This window comes from Myxocyprinus asiaticus, chromosome 28 (genome assembly GCF_019703515.2).
Source record: "Myxocyprinus asiaticus isolate MX2 ecotype Aquarium Trade chromosome 28, UBuf_Myxa_2, whole genome shotgun sequence".
Lineage (NCBI taxonomy): Eukaryota > Metazoa > Chordata > Actinopteri > Cypriniformes > Catostomidae > Myxocyprinus > Myxocyprinus asiaticus.
The window spans coordinates 42859562-42874474 of record NC_059371.1 but is presented as its reverse complement, the minus strand read 5'-3'; the positions used below and the strand labels follow the sequence as shown (position 1 = coordinate 42874474).

Sequence of the window (14913 nt, the reverse complement as noted above, 5' to 3'; positions counted from 1 at the left end):
TTAATAATATAATCAACCACAAAATGCTGAAACTACTGAACGCATGTTAAAGACTGAGTACTGTGCTGGAAGAGTTTGGACAAATTCATGAGTCAGTCCAAATAATTTTGCCTGTTGCTGAATGTAAAGTTGACCAAGAGAGTTGGTTTCAGCCTAAAATGGAACAATTTAAAGCATTTGTAGAAAGTACAAATGCATGGATTTAAAGTATTAAGATTAAGAATGAGAAGACTCAAGCTGAGCAATAAATAATTGAATGCAGAATCACAGCAGATGATAGTTTTTCTGTGGTGGCACAAAAATGGGAATCTTCAAATGTCTCCGTAATGTCGAGAGCCATCCGTTCTTCAGTGCATTCTTTTGCCTCTTCGTCTAAAATGAAAGCTGAGGCTGATAATGAGGTCCTTATGGCACATGCTGCAGCTCTTATGAAGTAGCAGGCATTAGATATTGAAGAGATAAGAATTAAATCACTATAGGAGAAATTGGAAATAGAAACATGTCTAGCAGCCACTGATGCTTAGATTAAAGTTCTGGAGAATTATAAACAATCTCCTACCACTCCAGTGGATGATATGAGTGCATACTTGAGGTAGAGCAAGCAAACATTTCAGCTGTAGAATACACAACAATCGAAGTAGTCCCAAAAACTCCCCTTCAGCAAACAATGTTCCAGCATGGTGGTGTCCAAATGAAAGGATCCAAGCCATCCAATATCCCAGTAATGAAGCCAAAGATACCAGTTGCTTAGGAAGACATCAAGGGCACTAGTAAACAAACAGTTGCTGCTTCTATTCTAAATAAACTGGTGGAAACATGATTAAGCAGCAGAATTTATCTCATCTCCCCACAAGAGATATTTCCATCTTTGATGGAAACCCACAGAATTTCATGTCTTTTCTGAAAGCATTTGAGCACAGCATTGAACATCGAATTAATGATTTTCAAGATCATCTCTATGATCTCGAGCAGTTTACATTAGGACAGGCAAGAGAGCTTGTGAGTAGTTGTCTGCACATGATTCCAAAAAGAGGCTACATTACAGCAAAACAGCTATTGAAAGAGAACTTCGGAGATGAAAGATGAATTACTAAAGCATATTTTGACAAGGCTCTGAAGTGGGCATAAAGGCAGAAGATAACCACACTCGATTTTCCTGTGCTCTCTATCTTAGAGGATGTTACAGTGTAATGGAGGAGCTAAGTTATATGGACGAACTCAACAATCCTTCCAATCTCCCAATTATTTTGTCTAAGTTACCCTACAAGCTGAAGTAGAAATGGAGGTCAACTTCTTATAATATCTTTGAATGAAGTCGTCAAAGAGCAAAGTTCATAGATCTAGTGGTTTTTCTGAAAAACAAGCCAAGATGGCTTCTGATCCACTTTTCAGCAACCTTCAAAAATCAGTCACAAGACAGTCAAGAACCTGAACTACAAGTCTTAAACAGCTAACTCCAGTCAAGGGTAAACCAATTAGCAGTAACATTGTCACAGCCATTGCTATAAGTCCCTGTGCTGAGAAAGACAATAAGCAAATAAACAAGACATCTGAATCGACTAATGTTTTCAGCACACCCTGCATGAACATTCGCTCAGTATCTGTCAGCAATTGATGAAGCTACAGAACAAGACAAATTAGACTTCTTGAAATCTGAAGGACTCTGTTTTGGATGTTTGACAAAAGGACACTTAAGTAAAACCTGCAACAAAAAAAAACAAAAAAAGGAAAAAAAAAGAATGACATGCAAGTGTTGTCAAGGAAAACACCCTACCTTGTTGCACAAAGATCCAGAGGAGAGAAAAGAAAATTCAGCTGATATTACTGCAAGCCCATAAAACACAAATGAAAATTCTGAAAAAAGCAACTTCATTAAGCAGCACACTTAGTCATCTCAAAGCAACCAGGGCCAGTAACAAATGCAAACTTGCCATTGTGCCAGTGCAAGTGAAAGTCATGAATGGGAATAAAAACATCTTATCATATGTCTTTCTAGACCCAGGTTGTTTGGGATCCTTCTGCACAGAAAATGTAATGCATAAGCTTATGCCAAAAGGGGGAGGATGAATATCATGTTAAAGACCATGTCAACTGAGAAGCCTGTCTTTATTTATGAGGTGAGTGACCTGGAAGTTGGAGATATTGAAGGGAATGTATTTCTTCCATTACCCAAGGTGTACACGCAAGGTGCAATTCCAGTATCGAAGGAAAATATTTTCACCTCAAAATGTCTGAAGGAATAGCCTAATCTCAAAGATGTGAAACTAAATGAAATTGATGCAGATGTAGATCTCATTGGAATGAATGTATCAAAAGCTCTGGAACCCTGGCAGATTGTGAATAGCCAGAATAATGGACCCTATGTAGTCCGAACGCTCTTAGGTTGGGTGGTCAATAGTCTGCTCAGCTGCATGACAGCTGATAATCGGGTGACAGCAAATTGAATCTTATGATCGGTGTTAGAAGAGCTACTGGTGAAACAGTATAACCAAGACTTCAGTGAATGACAATATGAAGATAAAAGTAAGTTTTCAGCAGAAGATAAGCAATTTATGGACATTGTTTCCAAGAACACAGCTCACCAGGATGGTCACTACTACTTGTCATTGCCATTTTGACGCAAAAATGTAGTTATGCCCAATAACCAACAGATGGTGACACAACGTGTAATAAGCCTCCACAGAAGGCTGAAAAAGGATGTAACCTTTCATAATGAGTACAAGGGTTTCATGGAGAAGTGTTGAAGGACTATGTAGAAAAGGTTCCACAAGAAGAGCTTCAAAAGAAAGATCGAAAAGTCTGGTATGTACCACACCACAGAGTCCACCATAAGCAGAAGGGATCTATTTGAGTTGTGTTTGACTGCACATCATCATTCCAAGGTGTATCCCTTAATCATGAGCTGCTCCAAGGGCAAGATTTAACTAATACTCTTAATGGTGTCTTACTGAGATTTCGAAAAGAAACTGTAGCATTCATGGCTGAAATAAAAAGCATGTTTCATCAAGTTGGAGTGCAACTTGATCATGTTGATTATCTCAGATTTCTATGGTGGCCAGATGGAAACCTGAATCAGAATACAGAATGAACGTTCATTCTTTCAGAGCCGTATCGTCACCTAGCTGTGCCAACTTTGTGCTACGGAAAACAGCACAGGACAACCAAGAGGTATACAGTCAAGAAGTCATACTGTAGATACTATCATAAAGATGATTATGTAGATATGTAGATGATTGTCTTAAGTCTCACTTCAGAAGAACAAGCACCTGCTGTAACAAAATAATTGAAAGGATGTGCACTTGGAGGATTCAAATTGACAAAGTTGGTGAGCAACAGTCAAACAGTTCTGGAATCAATAACTAAAGACTGAGGTAAGCTGGTGCAACATTTGGACCTGGACAGAGAGAAGGCACCAGTAGAACGAGCACTAGGCATGCAATGGAACATTGAAAAGAACACATTTGAATTCCACATCAATGTTAAAACTCAATCTCTGACAAGAAGAGTTATTCTTTCAATCATAAGCTTGGTCTATGACTCATTCGGTTTTCTTGCCCCATTCACTCTGAAGGCTAAAATGCTTCTGCAGGAACTCTGTAAAATGGGACTTGGCTGAGTTGAAGTGGTACCTGAGTCCCACAGACCCACTATTTGTCCCCTAACCAACTATTTTTCCCAAATAGATATTTACACTCTGTATCATCATGGGCCACATGTTTGGTGCCCGCTGTGCACACCCCTTAAAAAGGCGTATTTTGAAGTTTGAAAAACACATCACAGGAGACGCCTGCCCTCTTAGTATGTGATCGAGGGGAACCAGATGTGCGACTGTGCAAAAGTTCGGCTCTGTTGGAGCTCATGGAGTGAAGTTAGAGCACATCCCACATACAATTTATACCATGCATTTTCATAGCAGGTCCATGGACATGACTCAGAAAGGTCCAAACGACTCAAATTTGAAATGTAGCTTATCAGGGGCCCCCTAATCAGTGTGCAAAGTTTCAAGGCTCTGTGACTTGAAGTGTTCATTTGACCCATCCTTGGACTGTATGTGTCTATTTTTCATTGAATAGATTTGCTGATTTTTTTATTTTTTATTTATTTATTTTTTTTTTTTTTTACAGTACTTCCCAATTTATGAGGGACATAGCTTTTTATGTCGTTTCTGAAGGCCCAACGGTAAAGCGTTCGAAGCCCCCAGATCTTAGCACCAAATTTAGCACCAAATTTAACCCCATCCATGAAACTGGTGTAGAATTTAACCCCGTCCACGAAACCAGTGTAGAATTGCATTGGTTTAATGGGCAAGTAGGACATCTAGAAAAGGGGGTTCCGAAGGTAGCAGGACCTTGAAAATTGAGATCATCAATCTTCAGGGACCCCCGAGTCAGTATGCTGATAAGGGGCACTCGACATATCACCGTGTGAAATTTGGGGTCCGTTGGATCTCAAGGAGCGAAGTTAAAGTGCATCCCACATACAATTTATACAATTCGTTTTCATAGCGGGTCCATGGACACAACTCAGAAAGGTCCATATGACTCAAATTTGAAATCTGTAGCTTCTCAGGGGCCCCTTAGACAGTGTGCAAAGTTTCAAGTCCGAATGACTTCTTTAAGTGCTTAATTGGCTGACTTGTGAAAAGTTTTCTGGAATATTTTTCTTGATTTTTTTTTTTTTTTTTTTTTTAAGTACTTCCCAAACTCTGAGGGACACAAATTTTTGATATATTGTTTCTGAGGGCCCAGCATTAAATGAAGCATTCGAAGCCCCCAGGTCTTAGCATCAAATTTAACCCGTCCACGAAACCGGTGTAGAATTGCACTGGTTTAATGGGCAAGTGGGATGTCTAGAAAAGGGGGTTCCGAAGTTTGCAGGACCTTGAAATTTGTGCTAATTGGCTGACATGTGAATGAAAAGTGACAGTTATTTTTCTGGAATATTTTTCTTGATTTTTTTTTTTTTTTTTAAGTACTTCCCAAACTCTGAGGAACACAAATATTTAATATGTTGTTTCTGAGGGTCCGACGATGAAGCATTTGAAGCCCCCAGTTCTTAGCATCAAATTTATTCCTGTCCACGAAACCAGTGTAGAATTTCATTGGTTTAATGGGCAAGTGGGACATTTGGTAAAAAAGGTCAAAAGGTCACAGGACCTTGAAATTTGAGATTCTGGAACCCCAGGGGCCTCCAAATCAGGGCCTAAAATTTGGAGGCTCTAGACATTTTCTGAATGCATTTTTTCAGCTCTAGACCTTAACACCCAAATGACTTTGCACAGGCAAGAGGCTCTGTCAGCTATGAGAGCAAGAGGGCTGTGAGAGCAATTCTTGCATTAAAGCAAAAACTTTATTTCTTTATTCCAGAGACTTGTGCTTTTATTATGACACACTAGGGGCCCTGGACTACCAGCACATGAAGTTTAGGGCCTGGAGGAGCTTTCTATAAAAAGTCCATCTGCAATTTATTTAATTCATTTTCTACAATGGGTTGGTGGACGGTGCTCTGAAAGGTCCGAACGACTCAATTGACATATGTGTATCGTCAGGGTGTCCTTAGACAGTGTGCAGAGTTATGCGACCTTTTGACTTTTTTTCTCATGAAATTGGCCCATTTAGGGACTGTGTCCATGGACCTGTTGTGAAAAATGCTTTGGTTAAATGGGCAAGTGCGACGTCTGGAAAAGAGGGGTCAAAAGGTTGCAGGATCTTGAAACTCCAGATCCTCGAGCCTCAGTGGCCCCCGAATCAGGCCCCAAAACTTGGGATCTCTAGATCCTTCCTGAGCATATATTCAAACCCTAGCACTTGTTGTCTCTAATCATTCATGAGGCTCTGTTAAGCTGTCAGTGCAAGAGGCCTGTGTGAGAGAATCTTGCATAAACTCCAAAAAATACTTTTCCTTTTTTCTATAGCTTCGTGCTCTCGATATGTCTTTCGTGGGCCATCAAGCTACCACCGTGTGAAATTTGGGGTCCGTAGGACCTCAGGGAGCGATGCTAGAGTGCATCCAACGAACAATTCATACCATTCATTTTCATAGCTGGTCCATGGACATGCCTCAGAAAGGTCCAAATGACTCCAATTTAAAATCTACAGCTTTTCAGGAGCCCCTTAGACAGTGTGCTGAGTTTCAATTCCGAATTACTTCGTTAAGTGCTTAATTGGCTGACTTGTGAATGAAAAATTATTTTTCTTGACTTTTTTTTTTCTTTTTTTTTTTTTTTAAAGTACTTCCCAATCACTGAGGAATACGGCTTTTTAATATGTTGTTTCTGAGGGCCTGACGATGAAGCATTCGAAGCCCCCAGGTCTTTGCACCAATTTTAAGGCCATCCATGAAACTGTTGTGGAATTACATTGATTTGAAAAGAGGGTTCGGAGGGTCGCAGGACCTTGAAATTTGAGATCCTCGATGGTCAGGGCTCCCCAGTTCATGTCCTGGAATTTGGAGGCCCTGTGTGCTTGCTAAGTATTAAAGCCTCTGATGAATATACTGCTGCACAAGGGCCTACAAGTCAGCCTGACTTCAATTTGAAATCTATATCTTCTCAGGGGCCCCTTAGACAGTGTGCAAACTGGCTGACTTGTGAATGAAATGTGACTCATGAATATTTTCTTTCTTTCTTTTTTTTTTTTTTTACAGTACTTGCCTAACACTGAGGGACATGAGTTTTTAATATGTTGTATCTGAATGTCCCACGAAGGAGTATTCAACGCCTGAAGTTGCTGGCATATGATTTAAGGTTTTTTTTTTGCTGAATCATACAGGAAGTGCCCACGTATGTATAGTTCATGGACAGTCATATTTTAAGCATATTATGCATATTTATGAGTAGTAAGGTCCATAAACATGTTGTATTGTGTATTCTGAGTGCTGACAAGGGGATTTTATCAATACAATTTAATGTAAATGATACTTAAAGGCACTAAATTGAATTGTCCACAAACCTAGTATTGAGTCGCGTAGTATTGAATAAATGTACATAATAAAGCGTACTGTACTGCCCCACTCCAACCTCAATTGCATGTATAGACTTGAATTGGAGTACCACTCCCCTACTCCAAATTCAAGTCTATTACAATGGTAATTAGTAATTTCACTGTTGTGTCTTAATTGCAATTCATTGATATGTCCATGGACTCTGTGTCTGTCCATTTCTCTTGCATGAACACTTCTTGTAGAAATTAAAGGTATTTAAAAATGTTCATCAATCATTTATTTTCAGACTTTGATTAATTATTTTTATAATGTTGAAATCAATAACTACAAAACATTATTTGTTTAGATGATTGAAATACAGTTAACACATTAGAACTGGGCTGGTACAGATTGCAGATTATTCTATATATTAGGAATAGGTGATTTTAGGCACACTGGTTAAATCAGAATCTTAAGTAAAATGTATAAAAAAAAATTCACAGTTCAAGTTTGACCATCAACTTAGGCTTTTCTCCCAAATGTAAGTAACTTTCATATTGTGTGTGCTCACGTGTGTGTGTGTAAGAGAGGGTTTATTCCACATGTTTAAGCATATATATGTCTGTGCTTTTGTTTCAATCAGATAAATTGAGAGTATTTATTTTAACTTATTCACGTAAAGTGTGTTTGCCAGTAATGAAAGGCACACAAACTATGTTTTTCTTTTCTGTTGTTTTATAGAACACGGATAAGTGCCCCCTCTGCCCCGAGCACCTGGCCAATTTGAGGCAGCACTTAATCTATAATACAAAATAGCTAAGAAAGGCACATTTTATTAAGGTGGGCAAAGGGCAGCATTTTTCTTAGGGAGAAACCCTGCCCCTTGTGTTCAAAAAAATTAAAATACTTTGAATATCACATAAACAATTCCCACAAAGACCTAACAGTAAGTTACATTTTAAAATTTAACTTTATTTAATACAATTTCTGTGTTCTTTAAAACAATAATACATCAACCTGTAAGCAATTCACCAGTGTCAACATATCTATTTTAGACTTCTGCAAAAAAAAAAAAAAAGATTATTAAAGATCTTGAGCAGAAGGTGATGGTGGACCAGTTGAGGCAGCTGACGGCCAGCAACCCAGCTATTCCACTGGTCACAACTTTGATTTAGTAGATGGTCCGGGGTTTCCAGACCAGAGTCCAGAAGAGGAGGACCCCCAGCCGATGGGTAGTTGTTAGGAACTGATAATCTGAGAGTTGCTTGTTTGTTTTCCACAGTGGAACACTGAACTGTTGGTTTGTTTTTCAGAGGGCCTCACAGACCCCCCTGAGAAGGTCAGCAAGGCTCCTGTCACTTCAGGTGTGGTGGAGGAGGAGCTGTTCCAGCTGCTTGGTTAGTGATGAGTGGTCACCATAGCATTATGAGTGTTCCACTGTCTTTGATATGGTGAGAGTGATGTTATGTTTTTCAGAGTCTTTAGAAAAGGAGCAAGGAGAAGAGGCGGTCAGAGGGAATGCAAGTATGCATGGAGAAGAGGCAGGTGATGAAGAATTAGGTGACTACTTAAATGAATTCATCAAGGAGCTGGGTAGGTGTTGGTGTTTACTATATTATTTATAGTACTTAATTTGCATTCCCGAGATGGAAAACAAAACTAACCTTGGCTTATTTGTCTTTTGTGTTTTGTTTTTGTAGCATAGATCCCGGGATTGGAAGTGGGCACGACCTCCACCATAGAAACAGAAACTTTGGAGGAACTTGGTAATTTTTAATACCTTTAAATAAGTTATGTATTTTTTAAATTACATTTTAGTTGTTGTTGATCTATTTCTGTTTTAAATACTGTTAATCATATTATTGTTGTTTTTATTCTAAATCATGTTCAAATGTTTTTACCTCCTAATAAAGTTGTTCAATAAACTATTTATTTGTCGCCCATTTTCTTATTATTGTGTTCTTTGAATAAAAAATAGTCATTTGAAATATTTTACAATTATATTTTGCTCACCAGCTTTATCAGTATTTCATATGCTTCAAATACATGGTTGTAGTGTTCTAAATTAACTGACCACGAACCTAGTATTGAGTCTTCATAGAACAAATTGCTTTTGGACGCTTTCATTTTTTAAGAAAAATATGCATATTTATGAGTTGTAAGTTGCATAAACATGTTGTATTGTGAATTCACCTTCCTAAGTCTATCCAGAGCTGAGATCTGGACATCCCACGTACAATTTATTCCATTGACAGAAATAGTGGTTTCGTGGACAGTGGAATTTTAGGGTTTTGAAGGGCTTAGGTTGTTCAGGGGGAATCAGAGAGTCACCTAAATATGATATTTAGTGATTTCCTGTTTCCTTCACAAAATAAAGAGATGTCCACCAAGTCATTATTTCAGGCCATTCAAATAAATTGTCCATGGTACTGTCCCATTTCTAATGTATCTAAAGGGCTGAAATAGGTGGTTGGTGGACAATAATTTTATAAGTTCCAGGATCAGTTTATGTACTAAATATCATATTTGGTTGACTGTAGGACTCCACCTGAACAACATGCACCCTTCAAAACCTCAAAATTCCACTGTCCATGAAACAACTATTTATGTGAATGGGATAAGTTGTAAGTTGGATGTCCAGATCTCAGCTCTGGATAGACTTAGGAAACTGAAACCTGTATTTCGGTTCTAATCTCAGCCTCCTCTTTCTATGCTGTGAATTTCAAGATCTGAGGAAGTCAAAAATTTGAACAAATAATCTAGTACCCCTTTTAGTTTTTTGGACAAAATTTTCACACAGGTTTCACCTTCCTAAGTCTTTCCAGAGCTGAGATCTGGACATCCCACATGCAATTTATCCCATTCATAGAAATAGTGGTTTTGCGGATAGTTGAATTTGGAGGTTTTGAAGGGTGTATGTTGTTCAGGGAGCATCACAGAGTCACCTAAATGTGATTTTTAGTCATAAATTTGATCCTGGAGTTATAAAAATGATGTCCACCAAACACCTATTTTAGCCCATTAAATAGAGTGTAAGTGGGACGGCCCAAGGGCAATTTATTTGCATAGCCTAAAATAGTCATTTGTTGGACATCTTTTTTAATGTGTGGGATACAGGAATTCACTGAATATCATATTTAGGTGACTGTATGACACCCCTGAATAACAAACATCCCTCAAAACCTCAAAATTCGATTGTCCACGAACCACCTAAAATTTTGAATAGGATAAATTGTACGTGGGATGTCCAGATCTCAACTCTGGATAGACTTAGGACACTGAAACCTGTATTTCTGTTCTAATCTCAGCCTCCTCTTTCTATGGTGTGAATTTCAAGAATATTGGAGAAAGTCAAAAATTTTGCATAAACAAATTGAAACTGTCTGTGATTTTGTGCTAAAAAATAAACTTTTTAGCACTTTTGCACATTGCAATTTTCAATATGTCTACTATGTATTTATCTCTCTATCTGTCTGTCTTTTCTTTCTATCTTAGAGAGTCACCTAAATATGATATTTAGCAATTTTCTGTATACTTTACAATATAATGTTGGTGGACATTAGCAGGTCCATCCATTAAATTGAAAATGGACATTTAGTATGTTGGTGGACACAGGGGTAGTAGACCAATACAATAAATTGTAAATTGACATTTTGTATGTTGGTGGACACGGTGTAAAGAGACATGCAATAAATTGTAAATGGACATTTAGTATTTTGGTGGACACAGGGGTAATAGACCAATACAATACATTAGAAATTCACATTTTGTATGTTGGTGGACACAGGTGTAATACACCTGTACAATAAATTGAAAATGGACATTTAGGGTTAATACACATATACAATAGATTGGAAATGGATATTTAGTATGTTGGTGGTCACAGGGGTAATAGACCAATACAAGAAATTAAAAATGGACATTTAGGGTTAATACACCTCTGCAATAAATTGGAAATGGACATTTAGTATGTTGGTGGACACAGGGTAAAGAGACATATGCAATAAATTGGAAATGGACATTTAGATTGTTGGTGGACACAGGGGTAATAGACCAATACAATAAACTGGAAATGGACATTTAGTATGTTGGTGGGTACAGGGGTAATAGACCAATACAATACATTGGAAATTAACATTTTGTATGTTGGTGGACACAGGGTAAAGAGACATATGCAATAAATTGGAAATGGACATTTAGTATGTTGGTGGACACAGGGGTATAAGACCAATACAATACATTGGAAATTAACATTTAGTATGTTTGTGGACACAGGGTAAAGTGACATATGCAATAAATTGGAAATGGACATTTAGTATGTTGGTGGACACTGGGTAAAGAGACCTTTGCAATAAATTGGAAATGGTAATTTAGTATGTTGGTGGACACAGGTGTAATACACCTGTACTATAAATTGAAAATGGACATTTAGGGTTAATACACCTATGCAATAAATTGGAAATGGACATTTAGTATGTTGGTGAATACAGGGGTAATAGACCAATAAAATACATTGGAAATGGACATTTAGTATGTTGGTGGTCACAAGAATAATACACCTATACAATAAGTTGGAAATGGACATTTAGTATGTTGATGGACACAGGGGTATAAGACCAATACAATACATTGGAAATTAACATTTAGTATGTTGGTGGACACAGGGTAAAGTGACATATGCAATAAATTGGAAATGGACATTTAGTATGTTGGTGGACACCGGGTAAAGAGACCTTTGCAATAAATTGGAAATGGTAATTTAGTATGTTGGTGGACACAGGTGTAATACACCTGTACAATAAATTGAAAATGGACATTTAGGGTTAATACACCTATGCAATAAATTGGAAATGGACATTTAGTATGTTGGTGAATACAGGGGTAATAGACCAATACAATACATTGGAAATTAACATTTTGTATGTTGGTGGACACAGGGTAAAGAGACATATGCAATAAATTGGAAATGGACATTTAGTATGTTGGTGGACACAGGGGTAATAGACCAATACAATAAATTAAAAATGGACATTTAGGGTTAATACACCTATGCAATAAATTGGAAATGGACATTTAGTATGTTGGTGGATACAGGGGTAATAGACCAATACAATACATTGGAAATTAACATTTTGTATGTTGGTGGACACAGGGTAAAGAGACATATGCAATAAATTGGAAATGGACATTTAGTATATTGGTGGACACAGGGGTAATAGACCAATACAATACATTGGAAATGGACATTTAGTATGTTGGTGGACACAGGGTAAAGAGACATATGCAATAAATTGGAAATGGACATTTAGTATATTGGTGGACACAGGGGTAATAGACCAATACTATACATTGGAAATGGACATTTAGTATGTTGGTGGACACAAGGTAAAAAGATCTATGCAATAAATTGGAAATGGACATTTAGTATGTTGGTGGACACCGGGTAAAGAGACCTTTGCAATAAATTGGAAATGGTAATTTAGTATGTTGGTGGACACAGGTGTAATACACCTGTACAATAAATTGAAAATGGACATTTAGGGTTAATACACCTATGCAATAAATTGGAAATGGACATTTAGTATGTTGGTGAATACAGGGGTAATAGACCAATACAATACATTGGAAATTAACATTTTGTATGTTGGTGGACACAGGGTAAAGAGACATATGCAATAAATTGGAAATGGACATTTAGTATGTTGGTGGACACAGGGGTAATAGACCAATACAATAAATTAAAAATGGACATTTAGGGTTAATACACCTATGCAATAAATTGGAAATGGACATTTAGTATGTTGGTGGATACAGGGGTAATAGACCAATACAATACATTGGAAATTAACATTTTGTATGTTGGTGGACACAGGGTAAAGAGACATATGCAATAAATTGGAAATGGACATTTAGTATATTGGTGGACACAGGGGTAATAGACCAATACAATACATTGGAAATGGACATTTAGTATGTTGGTGGACACAGGGTAAAGAGACATATGCAATAAATTGGAAATGGACATTTAGTATATTGGTGGACACAGGGGTAATAGACCAATACAATACATTGGAAATTAACATTTTGTATGTTGGTGGACACAGGGTAAAGAGACATATGCAATAAATTGGAAATGGACATTTAGTATATTGGTGGACACAGGGGTAATAGACCAATACAATACATTGGAAATTGACATTTAGTATGTTGGTGGACACAGGGTAAAGTGACATATGCAATAAACTGGAAATGGACATTTAGTATGTTGGTGGACACAGGGTAAAGAGACCTTTGCAATAAATTGGAAATGGTAATTTAGTATGTTGGTGGACACAGGGGTAATAGACCAATACTATACATTGGAAATGGACATTTAGTATGTTGATTGACACAGGGGTAATAGACCAATACTATACATTGGAAATGGACATTTAGTATGTTGGTGGACACAGGGGTAATAGACCAATACAATACATTGTAAATGGACATTTAGTATGTTGATTGACACAGGGGTAATAGACCAATACTATACATTGGAAATTGACATTTAGTATGTTGGTGGACACAGGGTAAAGAGACATATACAATAAAATGGAAATGGACATTTAGTATGTTGGTGGACACAGGGTAAAGAGACCTATGCAATAAATTGGAAATGGACATTTAGTATGTTGGTGGACACAGGGTAAAGAGACCTATGCAATAAATTGGAAATGGACATTTAGTATGTTGGTGGACACAGGGTAAAGAGACCTTTGCAATAAATTGGAAATGGACATTTAGTATGTTGGTGGACATAGGGTAAAGAGACCTTTGCAATAAATTGGAAATGGTAATTTAGTATGTTGGTGGACACAGGTGTAATACACCTATGCAAAAAATTGGAAATGGACATTTAGTATGTTGGTGGTCACAGGGGTAATAGACCAATACTATACATTGGAAATGGACATTTAGTATGTTGGTGGACACAGGGTAAAGAGACCTATGCAATAAATTGGAAATGGACATTTAGTATGTTGGTGGACACAGGAGTAATTGACCAATACAATACATTGGAAATTGACATTTAGTATGTTGGTGGACACAGGGTAAAGAGACATATGCAATAAATTGGAAATGGACATTTAGTATGTTGGTGGACACAGGGTAAAGAGACCTATGCAATAAATTGGAAATGGACATTTAGTATGTTGGTGGACACAGGAGTAATTGACCAATACAATACATTGGAAATTGACATTTAGTATGTTGGTGGACACAGGGTAAAGAGACATATGCAATAAATTGGAAATTGACGTTTAGTATGTTGGTAGACACAGGGTAAGGAGACATATGCAATAAATTGGAAATGGACATTTAGTGTGTTGGTGGACACAGGGGCAATAGACCAATACAATAAATTGGAAATGGACATTTAGGGTTAATACACAAATACAATAAACTGGAAATGGACATTTAGTATGTTGGTGGACACAGGGAAAAGAGACATGCAATAAATTGGAAATGGACAGTTAGTATGTTGCTGGACACAGGGGTAATAGACCAATACAATAAATTGGAAATGGACATTTAGGGTTAATACACATTTACAATAAATTGGAAATTGACATTTAGTATTTTGGTGGACACAGGGTAAAGAGACTTATGCAATAAATTGTAAATGGACATTTAGTATGTTGGTGGACACAGGAGTAATAGAGCAATACAATAAATTGGAAATGGACATTTTGTATGTTGGTGGACTCAGGGGTAATAGACCAATACAATACATTGTAAATGGACATTTAGTAGTTGGTGGACACAGGGGTAATAGTTTAATACAATAAATTGGAAATGGACATATAGTATGTTGGTGGTTAACAGATCTAGGTCTTTCGGGTTAAAGTGGGCAAAATAGTTGGTTAGGGGTCAGATAATGAGTGTGTGGATAGCCCCACACCCTCCGGGTGGTCCGGGGGTCTCATTGGTCAACTTGGGCAAAATAGTTGT

At 37.4% G+C, this 14913-nt stretch overlaps 1 protein-coding gene across 1 annotated transcript in view; it reads left to right on the top strand.

The window, feature by feature from the left end:
* LOC127418556 (zinc finger protein 271-like) overlaps positions 1–14913 on the top strand; it is a 270645-nt gene that overhangs the window by 45948 nt on the left and 209784 nt on the right. The window lies entirely within an intron of this gene.